At 55.3% G+C, this 13,089-nt stretch overlaps 1 protein-coding gene across 7 annotated transcripts in view; it reads left to right on the top strand.

The window, feature by feature from the left end:
• Window positions 1-76: 76 nt before the first annotated feature.
• Window positions 77-13,089, top strand: part of PPP6R2 (protein phosphatase 6 regulatory subunit 2) — a 76,220-nt gene continuing 63,207 nt past the window's right edge. For 5 of the 7 annotated variants that reach the window (XR_010302178.1, XR_010302176.1, XR_010302177.1 and 2 more), the window contains exon 1: window positions 78-206. The gene's annotated coding sequence lies outside the window, so the exon portion shown is untranslated. Of the gene's footprint in view, window positions 207-13,089 lie in introns of all 7 variants that reach the window. The other 2 variants (XM_064142820.1, XM_064142819.1) reach the window with 2 other exon arrangements.

Raw genomic sequence — 13,089 nt, 5'->3', positions numbered from 1 at the left:
CCCGCGCTGCCAGCCGCGGCGCCGCCGCCATTTTGAAGCCACCGGAGCTCCGCGCCCGCTGCCTCCCGCCGCCCGCTGTCAGCGCAGCCCCGGCCCCGCTGCCCGCCTCGGCCGCGGCCCAGGCCCATGCCCGCCGGCCCGAGCAGCCAGCTAGCGCCGCCCCCGCGGAGGGCCGAGGCCCGAACCCCCCGCTCCCAGCCCAGCAGGTGAGACAGACCCCGCGGCCCCGAGCCCCTCGCCGCCGTCCGCGCCGAGCTGTCACCGCCGCCGCTCAGCCTCCCGCTGCCGCCACAGCGGGGCCAGAGTTGGGGTTGACTGGGCTGAGCCCCACCGAGAGCTGCTTCCGCCTTCCTCCGCCGGGCTGGAAGCGCTGGGCCCGGCCCGGCGGGCGGCGGAGGCGGTGCGCGGCCTGAACCCCTTGCACCCTCTGCCACCCCCTGCCAGCCCCTGTCACCCACCGCCAGACCCTCTGCCACCCCCTGCCGCCCCCCCGCACCTCCTGCCACCCCCTCCGGCCCGCCGCCTTCTTGCTCTCCTGCCGCCTTCGCCCCAGCCTCCCGGGCCGCGGTGCCAGCCCCTTCTCCCCGGCAGAGCCGCGGGAGGGATCGCTCAGCGGGCCCGGAGCGCTGGCGGGCCCGGGGAGAGCGCTGCAGCGCCTTAGGGGTGTAAGCAGCTGGTGCTGGTGGCGTGGCCCCTCCGGCAGCTCTGGGCGCGGAGATCCGAGCCTTGCGACCCTGACCATGCCGTGCGCCCCCCCGCCCCGGACCGGCTCACTCCTGCGTTAAACCTGGTTGGGTTTTGTGCCCGGCAGAGTTTGGCTCTTTGGCTTGGAGAGCGCTGGTGGGGATCCAGGTGTGGTGACTTGTTAATGGTGACCCTTCCGAGAAGAGGTAGTGGCACAAGGTCAGAGGTGTGGGGGTCAACCTCCTGCCGAGCCGCTGGGGACCGGAGCTGGACGGAGCAGATCCCAGCAGCTTCGCGTGTGCTGGTGTGAGGATAAATGTCCCTCTGCTGAGCCTTCTCACCCCTCGCAAAGTGGGGGAGGGAGCTCGATCCGCAGGTGGAATCCCTCCAGCGCCTGATTGTCCGGCGAGGCGACGGCTCCGCGGTTCCTGTTCTGAAGGGCTTGTTTAGGTCTGAGGACAGCAGACAAACTAGGAAGTGAAAAAGAGAAACTGAGAGAGCCGGGGAGGGACCTGAGGTGGTTTTCATGTCTTTCTCTCCCACTTCAAGCTTTTAAAGTAGTCATTTGTCAGCTCGTTTAGTCATGGATTTTCTGTCTCCAAAACCGAAGGAGAAAGTTGTGCTTCCAGCCCTGTCCAGACTGCACCTTTGGAGCCGTCACTTCCTAGCAGATTCTGGTCCCAAAGCAACGTTTGGAGAACAAATGTTTAGGATTTCTCTCTTCTCTGACACTTCCAAAGCCCAGCAAGCTGCCAGAATACTTGGGTGGTGAAAAAATAACCCACCCCAACCTTTGGAGATGGTGATAGAGCCATTGCCATAGCAACTGGTGTGGTGATATCATGGGAAGCAAAGGGAGACTTTGGAACGTGCAGGAGGATCTGGACTGGTTTGGGTGGTAGCAGTAAAGGTTTGCTGGGGGAGAAGATGACTGAGGACTGGAGAAGAGTAAAATTTGGAGGCTTGGTTTGCTTTTTGTGCTGTTTCTGGTGGGGATTTTGTACTTTCCTTGCCTTCTGTTGCAAATCCAAGGATCCAGGACAAGACCTTGCCTAGAAATCCAGAAGGATTCATGGCACTGCAGCAGCTTTTTGGGAAGGCTTGATCAGTATCAGAAAGGATCACAGTTGGAAGTAGATGATCTTCACGATCCCAGCCTAAACCATTCTCTGAATCACAGAATTGTTTGGGTTGGAAAAGCCCTCTAAGATTGCCCGGTCCAACCATCAGCTGGAGGCCACTGTGGCCACTAAAGCACATCCCTGAGTGCCATGCCCCTGTCTTTCTTCAGGGTTGAGGTTTTGGGGAGCTTCCTGCAGTGCTCTGAGAGAGCAGCTGGTGTTGAGTGTTTGTTGTGGGCAGGGTGAGGAGCTCTGCAGCGTCCAGGAGGGACATTGAGGTGCAGGAGCAAGTCCAGAGAAGGGCAACAAAGCTAGGGAAAGGTCTGGAGAACCTGTGAGGAGCAGCTGAGAGACCTCGGGCTGGTGACCCAGGAGAAAAAGGAGGCTGAGGGGAGACCTTTTAGCTCTCTGCAGCTCCCTAAAAGGAGGCTGGTGCCAGGTTGGGGTTGGTCTCTTGTCCTAGGAAACAAGCCATAGGATGAGGGCAACTGGCCTCAAGTTGCCTCAGGGGAGGTTTGGGTTGGACATGAGGAACAATTTCTTGCTGTTGAGGATTATCCAGGCCTGGCCCAGGCTGCCCAGAGCAGTGGTGGAGTCCCCATCCCTGAAGGGCTTTCAGAGCCGCAGAGATGTGGTGCTGAGGGCAGTGGTTTGATGATGCCCTGGCAATGCTGGGTTAAGGGTTGGTGTCCATGGTCTTCAGGGTCTTTCCAGCCAAACCCATCCTGTGATTCTGTGATCCTCAGTCTGAACCTGGTGGCATTCCTTAGCTGAGCTGGAGGAGGGCCAGGGTGAATTTGAAAGCTCACAGCTCAGAAAGCAGAGCCGGCTGGGTGAGAAGCAGCCATCTCTGAGAACTTTGGTGGGGTTGTTGTTCCCTCAGCACTCAAACTGAAGCCCACAGAGCGGGGGTATGTGCTGTAGAAGGCTTCAGGTTGCTGTCAGCTTGTTTTGCAGAGGCTCTAGAGAGGCAGTGAAGACCAAACGCTTGTCAGCCCCTTCTTTCAGAGAGGTGCTGGTGGGGATCTTTCACAGCCGTGATGCTGTGAGCAGAACCTCTGCTCACAGTGTACTGGTTAGACTGGGAGTCAGCTGGAGCGAATGAAATTCTCCCTCTGTGATTCTGAGCTAGGAGGAGGAATCCTTCAGTTCCCCTTTCTCTCCTCTTTGGTGGGACATCTCCCATATGTAGCTGATCCCTGTTTTTCCATGCTCTGGGGAATGAGGGCTTCATTTGAGTCCTGCCTTGAGTTTGTTGCGTGGCAGAGGTCGCAAAGGTCTCTCCCTGAGATGCAAGCAGGGCTTGGTGGGACAGGAGAATTTCATCCAAGAAAGGTGTTTGAGGAGAGCTTGGAGTACAGGGGAGACCAGGATGAACCTTCCAACTTTTTGTTGCTGCTAATAAGGGGGGTGGAAGTGCAGGCAGAAGCTGTAGGAGTGCAAGAGTGGAAGCTGAAGTTAGAGGTCAGTGACTTCAGGTCCATAACTGAACAACTTGATGTCTGGATGGAGGTGGGTGACAAGCAGTGTCCTGCAGGGGCCCCTGCTGGGACCAGTGCTGTGCAATACCTCCATCAGTGATGTGGGCAGTGGGACTGAGCAGCAAGCTTGCTGATGAGAACAAGCTGACTGGTAAGGTTGGTATGGCAGAGGGATGGGGTCTATCCAGAGGGATCTGGACAAGCAGAAAAGTGGACTCAGGAGAACCTCATGAAATTCAACAAGGCCTAGTGCAAGATCCTGCACCTAGGTTGAGGCAACCCCTGCTGTCAGTCCTGGCTGGGGAGCAGCTCTGCAGAGCAGGACCTGGGGCTGCTGGTGGGTGAGAAGCTGGACATGAGCCAGCAATAGGTACCTGCAGCCCAGAAGGTCAGTGGTGTCCTGGGCTACATCTAAAGCAGTATGGCCAGCAGATGGAGAGGGGGGATTCTGCCCCTCTGCTCTGGGGAGACCTCACCTGGAGTACTATGTCAGCTATGGAGCCACCAACACAAGAAGGACATCCACCTGCTGGAGTGGGTCCAGAGGAGGCCACACAGATGGTCAGAGGGCTGGAGAACCTCCTCTGTAAAGAGGCTGAGGGGGGTTGGGCTGTTCAGCCTGGAGAAGGCTCCGGGGAGACCTTCTGGTGGCATTTCAGAACTTGAAGAGGACTACAGGAAGGCTGAGGAGGGGTTGTTGGAAAAGACCTGTAGTGACAGGACAAGGGGCAGTGGTTTTACACTGGAGCAGAGTAGGTTTAGGTTGGACATTAGGAGGAAGCTCTTCACTGTGAGGGTCGTGAAACACTGGAACAGGTTGCCCAGAGATGTGATGGAGGCCTCATCCTGGAGACATTCAGAGTCAAACTTGATGGGGTTCTTAGCAACCTGCTGTGGTTGGAGGTGTCCCTGCTGACAGCTTGGAGGTGTGCCCTGATGATCTTGGAGAGTCCCTTCCAACCCAAACCATTTATTGATGAGCAAGCAGCACATTTTTTTCCCTCACCATGGCTTGGACTCTGCAGTGTTGGTGCCTAAAGGGGCAGCAGCTAAAGCAGTGCTGAGCTGAGGTGTTCCCACATGGTCAAACTGGAATGCCCAGGGAGAGCAGGAGATGCTTCTGAACCAGCAGGGGAATGGTCAGAGCTGGGTAACTGGGGTGTAAGTGACCTGAGAGAAGTGGGTGAATGGTTGCCCAGGGAGATGGTAGGTTGCCCAAGGCATGGATGCCCATGGGAGATGCCCTGAAGACATTCCAGAAACGTGTGGCTGTGGCACTTAGGAACATGGTTTAAGGACCGTGGTGGTGTTGGGTGGATGGTAGGACTTGATGATCTTGGAGGTCTTTTCCAACCCAGACTGTGAGTGAGTGGAGAAGCAGGAGCAGAGTGGCTAGCAGAGCTTTGGATGTGGGAATATTTTGGAGGGCTCCTTGTTGTGTTGGGTCAGGAAGGAGTAAAACAGAGATTGAAGGGGTTGTGGTCATGACTGGTATCAGCTGTTCATCTGAGGCTTACCTCTCAGATCTGGAAGCCTGGTTCAGAGCAGCAGCTTCTTCTCAGCCCTGTACAGGCCCTGGTGAACCTTCTGTGAGTTGGAGAATCACTTGGTTACCTCCTGGTTAACTCCTTCTCACCAAGCATCTCCAGCTGGCTCATGTAAGGACGAGGGAGAGAATGTGGCCTCTGGGTGACCATCCAAGTTGGTCAAGTGTCTTCATGGATTGAGTGTTAGAAGCTAAAGGATGGTGGCTTCTGTGGCCTCTGCTGCGCTTCTAGGTCACTTGCTTCTCCAGCTCTGCATTTCTCTTTCCCTGTCCATCTTCCTCCCACCATCCTCTCCTCCCCCTCTGATGGGCTTCGCTGCTTCTGCCTTTGATCTGCTACAACAGTCATGGGGTGGTAGGGGCTTAAAGTTACCAGGCTGCCCATGAAGCTGTGGATATGCCCTCCCTGGAGGTGTTTAAAGGCCAGGTTGGATGAGGCCTTGAACAGCCTGGTAGAGGATGTCCCTGCCCATGACAAGGGGTTTCAGCCCAAACCGTTCTGTGATGATCTAGTTCCTACTTCCTCCTGAAGGCAGGGACACCTACTAGGTGATGATTGTGGAGGTCTTTTTCAACCTGACTGTTCTAGAAGGGCCACAAAGCTGGGGAAGGGTCTGAAGAAGAGAGAGGAGGGCATGGGGAACTTGGGAGGAGCAGCTGAGGGACATGGGGCTGTTGAGCCTGGAGAAAAGCAGGCTGAAGCAGAAACCTTCTGGCTCTTTACAGCTCCCTAAAAGGAGTTTGCAGCCAGGTGGAGGGTCTCTTCTGCCAAGGAAGAAGAGACAGGACAAGAGGAAATGGCCTCAGGCTGGCCCAGGGGAGGTGATGTTGGCCATGAGGAGCAATTTTTGCTGCTTCACAATGGGCCATGCTGGCCCAGGCTGCCTAGGGCAGTGGTGGAGTTCCCATCCCTGGAAGGGTTTCAGAGCTGTGGAGATGTGCTGAAGGCCATGGTTTGCTGGTGCCCAGGCAGTGCTGGGTTAAGGTTGGACTCTGTGACCTTCTCCAACCCAAACTAATTCTGATTCCATGGTCAGCCTGTGATCAGAAGCTCTGCTGCTTGGGCTTGCTGTCCTCTTCTTCCCAGTGTGCCTAAGTGCCCAGTTCCTCCCAGCACTCCAGTGCTAGCTGTCTGTTGGGTGCTCTCTGCAGCTCCTCAGGGCCCAGTGCCCGCTGGTGACACCAGTGCCTAAGGAGTCACTGTGATGCTGATGTCATTTGGCAGAACTGGGAGCAGCAGCAGCCAGGGGCAGCCCAGTGCTGCTTACTGGGAGGAGGACAACAGCCCCCCTACAGGACTGCTGATGGTTTCTGTGTCAGGAAGGAGGAAGTGGAGCAGCAGATATTTCACTTTCACTTTTGGCTCTGATTGTTTTAATTGGACACTTAATTAGCTGAGGAGCTGCACAGTGGCTTTGTCTTCACCCCATGACAGAAGCTGCTTGGGCTCTCCTTTGGGTTGTGATTTCTTCTCGTTCCTCATGGTCCTTCCAAAGCTGAGCTTGTTTCAGCTCCTGCCGTCTGCAGTGGGGTGGGAAGAGGAAGGTTTGGTTGCCTGCTCTGGATGATCTCTGAGGTCTTTTCTGACCTTAATGAGTTTGTGATAAGAGATAACAGATAAGAGAGTAACAGAATGGTTTGGGTTGGAGAAGACCTTGAATATTATGTAGTCCAACCATGCTCTAACTCTGCCAAGGCTGCTGCCAAACCATGGCCTAGCACCACATCTCCATGGCTCTGAAATCCCTCCAGGGATGTAGACTCCACTGCCTCCCTGGGCAGCCTGTTCCAGTCTTTGAGAACATGTTTAGTAAAGAAGTTTCTTCTGGTACCCAACCTACACTTTCCCTGGTGCAACCTGAGGCTGTTTCCTCTTGTCCTGTCCCTTCTTCATTACGAGAAGAGACAACCTCCACCTGGCTGCAGCCTCCTTTCAGGGAGTTGCAGAGAATCAGGTCTCCCCTCAGCCTCCTTCTCCAGGAGGTGGAGGAGGACCCAGTTCTCTCAGCTGCTTCTCACAAGCTCTCCAGAGCCTTCCCCAGCTTTGTTGTCTTTCTCTGGACCTGCTCTACCCCCTGAATATCCTAGAAGTGAGGAGCCCAACTCTGACCCCAGGATTCCAGTTGTGGCCTCAGCAGTGCCCAGTCCAAGGGGACAATCCCTGCCCTAGTCCTGCTGACCTCACCATTGCTGATCCAAGCCAGGATGCTGAGCACACCTCTTGCTCCTTCAGCAGCTGCTTTGCTGTGTCACTTCTCCCACTTCTTTCCTGCTCAGCCAGATTTCTTTCTCCAGAAGGACAATTGAGATTCTCCAGAGAGGCTGAAACCAAGATTCTGAGCCAGAGGGCAAAGGGCACCGTGCCACAGTGACGTCACTGGGCCCCAGGCCAGGTTGCCATGTGGTGGCCTCGATGTTTGTGTGGAGAGCTCAGAGCTTACCTGGCTGTGGAGGGAGCTAGCTCAGCTCCTTCTCCCAGCTCCAGCTGTGGTTGCACAAAGGGAGGAGGACCCAGCAACCTGTGACCCAGGAAAGCGAAGAGTGACAGGAGCAGGTCTGTGGCCCTGAGGTTTTAAGTGGGGTGTGGTTCAGCTGAACTCATCTCCATGTGTGGTGCAACATCTTCCTGCTGGGTCCTGCTGCCTTGGTGCTGCTCCTCTGCTTAGCAGAAGACCACTTCCCCTTCCCCTGCTCCTCCTCTGCTAAGCACCACTGCTGGAGAGGTGAAATGGGAGGAGGCAGGGAATAGTGGGGCTGCAGCAATGTTAGAAGGTAGGAGTCCAGGCTTGGGGTGAAACTTGGAATCACAGAATGGTTTTGGTTGGAGAAGGCCTTGAAACTCATGGAGTGCAGCCCTTAACCCAGTCACCACAGAACCACAGCTCTCAGAACCACAGCTCCATGGCTTTGATAATCCTTTGATGAGGACTCAACCAGTGCCCTGGGCAAAGGGCAGAAACTGTTCCTTGTGTTCGACCTGAACCACCCTTGGGGCAACTGGAGGTCATTTTCTTTTGTCCTGTCACTTAGAATTATAGAATCAACCAGGTTGGAAGAGAGCTCCAAGCTCATCCAGCCCAACCTAGCACCCAGCCCTATCCAGTCAACCAGACCATGGCTTGGCTGCAACACCTCCAGGCACAGCCACTCCACCACCTCCCTGGGCAGCCCATTCCAGTGCCAATCACTCTCTCTGACAACAACTTCCTCCTAACATCCAGCCTAGACCTGCCCTGGCACAGCTTCAGGCTGTGTCCCCTTCTTCTGTTGCTGCTTGCCTGGCAGCAGAGCCCAACCCCACCTGGCTACAGCCTCCCTGCAGGCAGCAATGAGCTCTGCCCTGAGCCTCCTCTGCTGCAGGCTGCACCCCCCCAGCTCCCTCAGCCTCTCCTCACAGGGCTCTGCTCCAGGCCCCTCCCCAGCCTTGCTGCCCTGCTCCAAACACCTTCCAGCACCTCAGCATCTCTCTGCAATGGAGGAGCCCAGAACTGGACACAGCACTGCAGGGGTGGCCTGAGCAGTGCTGAGCACAGGGGCACAAGAACCTCTCTTGTCCTGCTGCCCACACTGCTCCTGACACAGCCCAGGATGCCATTGGCTCTGCTGCCCACCTGGGCACTGCTGCCTCAGCTTCAGCTCCTCTCTGCCAGCACCCCCAGGGCCCTCTCTGCCTGGCTGCTCTCAGCCACTCCAGAAGTCACTTTAGAAGAAGCCCTTGACCCCCACCTGGCTCCAGCCTCTTCCAAGCTGTTGTATAGAGCCTGGAGATCTCCCCTCAGCCTCCCTTTCTCTAGACTAAACAACTCCATGTCCCTCAGCTGCTCTTCCAACCTGCTTGGTTCTGTGATTCTAAGACCTCTGAGACCATCAACTCCCAGTACCTAAGCTCCTGAGCCAGAGCACCAAATTAATGGTCAGGAGATGTTCTATCGATGCTTGAACACATTAGGAGATAGTAACGAATGGATTTGGGCTTTGTTCTGCTGCATGTTTCTTCTTTTTGTTCATAGATCCATGGAATGGGTTGAGTTGGAAGGGACCTTCCCAGATACCCATAACCCCCTGCCATAGGCAGGGACACTTCCCACTACAACAGGTTGCCCAAGGTCCCATCCAGCCTGGCCTTGAACACATCCAGGGAGGGGGCATCCACAACCTCCCTGAGCAACCTGTGCCAGTGTCAAGGATTGGAAAAATGATCCAAAGATCAAAACTGCTCAGAAAGGGCCAAGGGAAGCCTTGAGCTGTGGGACCTTCAGCAGAGCAAATGATGACACCAGCAAAGTCACACTTCATAGAATCACAGAATCACTTTGATTGGAGAAGATCCTTGAGCTCATTGAGTGCAGCTGCTGACCCAACACCACCATGGCCATTAAACCTTGGCCCAAAAGGCCATGTCACAGAATCACAGAATGTCAGGGGCTGGAAGGGACCTCCAAAGCTCATCCAGTCCTAGCCCCCCTGCCAGAGCAGATCACACAGGAACACATCCAGGCAGGTCTTGAGTATCTCTAGAGAGGGAGACTCCACACCCTCCCTGGGCAGCCTGTGCCAGGGCTCTGTCACCCCCACAGGGAAAAAATTCCTCCTCATGTTTACATGGAACTTCCTGTGCCTCACCTTCCACCCAGTGCCCCTTGTGCTGTCACTGGCATCACCCAGCAGAGCCTGGCTGCAGCTTCCTGGCCCTCACCCTTTCCACATTTACAAACACTCTTGAGGCCAGCCCATGTCCATGGGCTCTGTCCACATGGAGTTTCTGAGTCCTGACCTCCTGCAGAGTCCCCACCAGTTCAGAACTTCTTGGAGGACACAGAGGTTGGAAGGTGAAGGGCTGAGAGCCTGTCCTGCAGGGAGGTTGTCTCCCTTGGTCCTTCTTGGAGTGTGAGGTCCTGCCCAGTAGAGTCATGGAATCGGATGATGGGTTTGGTTGGAGGAGACCTTGAAGCCTCTGACTCCCACTGCTGAGCCAGCATTGCCAGGCCACCACCAAAGCATGGCCCTCAGCACCATGTGTTCACCAGCCCATGGTGCTCAGGACCCTGTCCAACCTGGCCCTCCTGTTTGCCATGCAAGATGGTTTCTCTTGGTGGGTGGTTGGTTGATTCCCTCAGCTTGCTCTTAGTTTGTAACATTTCTTGATCCTGAATTGCCTTTAACCACTCAAATTTTCTTCCATGGCTTTCCAAACCTTTTGTGCCTCTTCTGGAAGTCTTTGCCTTTGCTTCCAGGAGGTTGGAGACCTCATACTGAACTTGACCCATCTCTGGTGGCAGTGTCTCCTCCTGAGGTAACCAGTTCAGGCTGCCTTTTTTAGTGCCTTGTTTGCTTTTTGATGCAGAAGTCAAAAATAGAGTGGAGTTTTTGCTCCAGAAGTGCTCATTTCTGCTCTGCTGCCAAGGGAGCCTGGGTGACTAATTGAGCTTAGTCACTCCCAGCAGGAATGTCTCCAGGGTAGGGGAGATGGAGCCTGCTGGAGAAGACTCCATGTGCTGGGCAGAGGTTTTGCTGGTGACCTCACCTCTTTGAGGTTGCTTTAGAATCGTTTAGGTAGGGAGAAGCCTAGAAGATTGTGGAGTCCAACCTTTGCCTCAGCACTGCCAGGTCACCACCAAGCTGTGGGCCTCAGCACCACGTCTCCATGGCTGTGAAACCCCTCCAGGGACTGGGGACTCCCATCACTGCCCTGGGCAACCTGGCCAGTTCTGAAGGACAGAAATTGTGACTCATGTCCAAACTGCATCTCCCCTGGAACGACCTGAGGCTGTTCTCTCTTGTCCTGTTGCTTGTTCCTGAGGGAAGAGACCAACTCCCACCTGTCCCCAAGCTCCTGGCAGGGAGCTGCAGGTAGCCAGAAACTTTCCTCTCAGCCTCCTTTGCTCCTGGCTCTAACCCCCAGGTCCCTCAGCTGCTGCTCACAAGTTCTCCAGCCCATTCTCCTCCTCCTCCAGCCCCTTCACCAGCCTCCTTGCTCCTGATGAAAGGTGAGGGAGAAACTGGCTGGATTTTGCCATGTGCTCTGTTGTACCTTTAAAGGCCTGTTCCAACCCAAAGCATTCTGTAGCTTTATGGTACTCTGACTCTTCTTCCTCTTCCGTAGCTGGCAGATGAGTTTGAGGTGGAAAGCAGCATTGAGACATGACTCAGAATCATCATCTGAGCTCTTTAAGACCAAGACAATCAGCCAAACTTGGTGTTTTGCTATATCTATGACCAGCACAGGTGGTCTTCTAGCTTCTGAGATACACAGAGGCTAGCTGGAGGAGCGGCTGCACATTGTGACCATCTCCCTACTTTGGACCATAATTAAGCAGTAAACTGTGGTGCAGAAGAGAGAGATTCTCTGTGTTTCACCAATTCCCAGCAAGGTGAAGTGGGAAGGGACCTCGGGAGCTCATCCAGTCCAACCCCTCTGCTCCAGCAGGGGCACTTGCAGCAGCTTGCACAGCATCACAGTGGCCAGGTGAGGTTGGAAACTCTCCAGACAAGGAGACTTCGCAACCTCCCTGAGCTCTGCTCCAGGGCTCCACCATCCTCACAGCCAAGTTGCTCCCGATGGAACCTTCTGGCTTCCAGTTGGTGCCCCTTGCTCCTTCTCTTATCTCTGGCCACTACTGACAAGAGTCTGGTTTCATCCTCTTGCCCCTGACCCTTCAGCTCTTGCTGAGCACTGAGCAGATCCCCTCTTGGCCTACTCTTCTCCAGGCTCAACAGCCCCAAGGCTCTCAGCCTTTCCTCCTCACAGAGATGCTCCAGGCCCCTCAGAAGCTTCAGACCCTCTATTGGACCATCTGCAGTAGCTCCCAGTCTGTGTTGAACTGGGGGACCCAGAACTGGACCCAGGACTCCAGACGTGGCCTCTCTAGAACAGAGTAGAGGAGGAGGAGAACATCTCTTGACTTGCTGGCCGCTGTTCTTCCTGCTGCCCAGGACACCCTTGACCTTCTTGGCCACCAGGGCACATTGCTGGCTCATGGTGACTTTCATGTCCCCCAGCACTCCCAGCTCCTCCTCCATGGAGCTGTTTCTCAACAGATCACTCCTCATCTGTTCTGGTGCAGGAGGTTGTTCCTCCGTGGGTTCAGGACCCTGCAGTTCCCTTTGCTGAGCTTCATGAGGTTCCTCTCCCCAGCATGGCCAGGTCTGACTGAGGATGTGTTGCTGGCTCATGGGTAACTAATGTTAATATCATAGACTCATAGAATGGTTTAGGTTGGAAGGGACCTCAAAGCTCAGCCAGTTCCAACCCCCACCACTAGAACAGGTTGCTCAGGGTCCTATCCAACCTGGTCCTGAACACCTCCAGATCTTTGATCACATTGGGTGGTTCTGTGCTCCACAGCCTTCCTGGACAACCTGTGCCAGTGTCTCACCACCCTCACTGCAAAGAACCCTTTCCTGACATCCAGTTTCAATCTCCCCTCTGCCACTTCAAACCCATTCCTCCTCCTCCTGTCATTCCCAGACCTTGTCAATAGTCCCTCCCCAGCCTTCCTGGAGCCCCCTTCAGATCCTGCAAGGCCACTCCAAAGTCTCCTCCAAGCCTTCTCTTCTCCAGGCTGCACAGCCCCAACTCTCTCAGCCTGTGCTCACAGCAGAGCTGCTGCAGCCCTCTCAGCATCTTAGTGGCCTCCTCTGGACTAGCTCCAACACTTCCATGTGCTGCTTGTGCTGGGGGCTGCAGAACTGCTCCCAGGACTGCAGGTGAGGTCTGAGGAGAGCAGAGCCAAGGGGCAGAGTCCCCTCCCTTGCCCTGTGCCCACACTGCTCTTGCTGCACCCAGCACAGGGTTGTGTCTGGGCTGCACTCACACTGCAGGCTGCACTCACACTGCAGGCTCCTGTGGAGCTTTGCATGAGCCCAGACCCCCAGGGCCTGTTCCTCAGGGCTGCTCTCATCCATTCCCCACCCAGCCTGCAGCTGTGCCTGGGACTGCACCCACCCAGCTGCAGGACCTTGCACCTGGCCTTGCTGAATGTCCTGAGCTTGGCCTGGGCACAGCTCTACAGCCTGTCCAGCTCCTCAGGGACCTGCTCTCAGTGTGGCAGCTTCTATGGCCAGCTTGGTCCTCTTTTTCTTCTCCTTTGTAGGTATCTGAAGAAGGTTGAGTCTTGTAGAACAAAGCTTCACCACTTGGACTTCATTTCTTAGGGGCTGCAGTGAGTTTCAAAGTGGTGGTTTTTGAGTTATCTGGAAGAAAATGTTGGGAGTGAAGTGGTGCAAGCTCCCAAGAACCAAAACTGTTGAGTTATTT

Source organism: Pogoniulus pusillus, chromosome 4 (assembly GCF_015220805.1).
Source record: "Pogoniulus pusillus isolate bPogPus1 chromosome 4, bPogPus1.pri, whole genome shotgun sequence".
NCBI classification, from domain to species: domain Eukaryota; kingdom Metazoa; phylum Chordata; class Aves; order Piciformes; family Lybiidae; genus Pogoniulus; species Pogoniulus pusillus.
This window is presented reverse-complemented; position numbering and strand designations above follow the sequence as displayed.